Source organism: Aotus nancymaae, unplaced genomic scaffold, assembly GCF_030222135.1.
Source record: "Aotus nancymaae isolate 86718 unplaced genomic scaffold, 86718_ANA_hifiasm-v0.15.2.pri h1tg000036l, whole genome shotgun sequence".
In the NCBI taxonomy this organism is placed as follows: domain Eukaryota; kingdom Metazoa; phylum Chordata; class Mammalia; order Primates; family Aotidae; genus Aotus; species Aotus nancymaae.
This window is the reverse complement of record NW_026988450.1, coordinates 63288476-63291231: the sequence shown is the minus strand read 5'-3', so window position 1 is coordinate 63291231 and position 2756 is coordinate 63288476. Positions and strand designations below refer to the sequence as shown.

Genomic DNA, 2756 nt, shown 5'->3' with positions numbered 1-2756 from the left:
GATACATTTTCTTGAATTATTCACTCAAATTTGTTCTACAGGTGGCTTACTTTTTCTTCTCTCAGGAATGCCAATAAGTCATAGGTTTAGTTGCTTTACATGATCTTATCTTTTGAAGGCCTTGTTTAGTTTTAAGAATTCTTTTTTGCTTTACTTTTGTCTGACTTCAAAAAGCCATCTTTTAAGCTCTGAAATTTTTTTTATTCTTTTTTTTTTTTAATTCAGTCTCCGTAGAGACTGTCAAAAATTGCCAATGCCAGCTATATCTCAAGTCGTCATGGCGGGGTATTGGGAAAAGTTTTCAATTAGCAATAATCGCGCCTCAGATAAACCTCATTGACTACGATACTGCCACTGTGCAAAGCTATTTTCTTACTCTTTGTTGAGTCTATTGATTAAAGCATTCAATTGTATTTTGAAATACCTGAAGTAAATTTTTCAATTCCAGAAGTTCTAAATGATTTTTGTTTATATATTTCTTCATTTCCTGGATTGCTTTCTCATTTCTTTGTGTTGATTTTTAATCTTGTCTTAGATTTTGTTGAGCTTCTTTACAGTTCATAGTTTGAATTTTTTAGTCTGTCATTTCTGGGTTTCCATTTTGGTTAGGTTCTATTGCTAAAGAACTAATGTAATCTTTGGTAATATCTTAACACTCAAAATTTTCACAGTGCTAGAATTCTTGCACCTGTTCCTTCCTATCTGGAGAGGCTGCTACTTCTAATTTTTGAAATTATTTTCATATGGACAGGATGTTTTTTCTTTCCTTATTTCGGTGACTTCTTTCTAAAAAATGTGACTGTAAAATATGTTGGGTAGGATCTTTCAGCTTTACTTTTAATGCCCTGTGTACTTCTGTGGGTAGGTTTTGTATTGGGATGTGCAGCTGAACCTGCAGGCCAGTAGGTGGTACTTATGGGTAAGAGCCAGCTTGGTACAAGTAGGTGGTCATGTCCTTGATCTTTGTTTACTGTGAAGTGCTGTCTGATGTTTCAGGTGATGCACTAGAGAGTAGAGTGCCCAGTGCCCTGAGCTTCCTTTCAGTGGTGTGGGGAACACATCTGGCCAGAAATGGACCCCTTAGCTTGCCCATGAATGCTTAAATGATGAGTACCACTACCAGCCCAGGATCAGAGTGGCTGGGGGAAAAACCTGGTGCAGTACACTGAGGTCTCTGCAAGGAATGATGAGGCTACACTGGCTCCATATTTAGATAGGGAGGAACATGATCTGTTTCATTACAATACAACGGCTCACTGGTTTGTAATTCTCAGTTTAGTTGCATGCAGTAGTCTATTTCCAAATCAATGTGGCCGAGAGTCTTAAAAAACATTTATCTTGTGATTCTTTGTAAGAGTGGTTTTGGGGCAGAACTTCTTCACTCAGCTTAAAACACATAGCTTTATGGCTTGCCTGTTCTCCAGCATGGTAATACTCTTGATTCATGTGTTTTCGGGGGCTCTGCCAATTGGATCATGCAGGTGGGTATTGGTTGTTGCGATGTTGGCTTGTGATTGGGTTGGCCCAACCTCACATCCCAGGAGAAGCAGTCAGGATCTAGCTGTGTTTAAAAGGACTAGGTAGCTCCCCAGTTCTCAGGCTCCTCGATGGCCCACTCAATGGCATATAGGATTCCTAAATGGGCTGGATCAGGGTTGAGCTGGCCCAGTTTTCCGATGGGTGCTGGTTGTGATGGGGAGGGACAGGCTGATCTCCAGATCACTGGTAGAACTCTCCAGCAGGATGAGGCAGGAAGCTCAGGTGGTGGGACTCAAAGGGAAAATCACAGGCTATGGGGCTTAGTTCTCAGAAGGGCTCTGGACTGCAGCTAAAGTGTTTAGGCAGGGGCTGAGTGGCTGTGCTGTGGGCCTTTTACTCTGGAAGGTAGGACCTTTTAGCTGGAGCAATGGAGACTGGCAGCTATTGGACTTGTGACATGTTCACACTTCCCTCCCTCAGAAGTGGCACTGATTTTCACTGTTGGGGGCATGCAAAGGTGCCAGGCCTCCCCGCTCCCTCCCTGGCCTGAGGGTTGTAGGACCAGAGAGAGTGGTAGCAACAACCATGAAAGACTTGTCAGTGACCTATGGGAGATGGGCTCCCAGATGAATGCTGAGCTGTCATCAGTGTTCAGGTTGGGAATGGGCTGTGTTAGGGTTCTATTGCCAAACCCAGCAAACCCTATTTGGCCGGCTGTAGCAGAGGTGGGTAGTTTTGGGGTGTGTGGTGGCCTACCTCTTCTCCACACCTTAGTTGTAGTATCTGTGCTGGAGGTTGGCAAATGTGCTCAGCTTTTCTGTCCGCTCCCTAACCTCAGGACAGCAGGGGTGAAGTCAGCTAAGGTGATGATTGAAAAGGATTTATCAGCAACCTCTGGGAGTTATGGTCTCAGAGGAACATAGAAATAAGACTGCAGTGTTCCGATGGGGTATTGATACCTCTGTTGGATAATAGCAAGTTGGTTCTGACACTTGCCACATCATGACTACTTGGCAATTTCTAGGGTATAACTTATAATAGCGAAGCAGATTCTTTTTGGGGGTTACTTAGCCTTCTCTTCATTCAAAAATATCTGAATGTTTGCACTGGATCAAATCTGGGACTTGGTTAAGGGACTAGGGATCTCCAGTGTAATTATTTAATTTTGACTTTATTTATTTTTACAAAACTCAGGATTTTATCTTTTTTACAAGTTAAGTCTTCACTAGGCTGCCCATCTATTTCAGTGCAAGATAAAATATAATCAATTCGCCAAC

The 2756-nt window shown here is 42.5% G+C and overlaps 1 non-coding gene across 1 annotated transcript; it reads right to left on the bottom strand.

Moving 5' to 3' along the window:
- Positions 1-225: 225 nt before the first annotated feature.
- Positions 226-366, bottom strand: LOC135278223 (U4 spliceosomal RNA). Its single transcript, XR_010345760.1, has one exon. It is a non-coding gene; the product is annotated as a U4 spliceosomal RNA (small nuclear RNA).
- Positions 367-2756: the final 2390 nt, after the last annotated feature.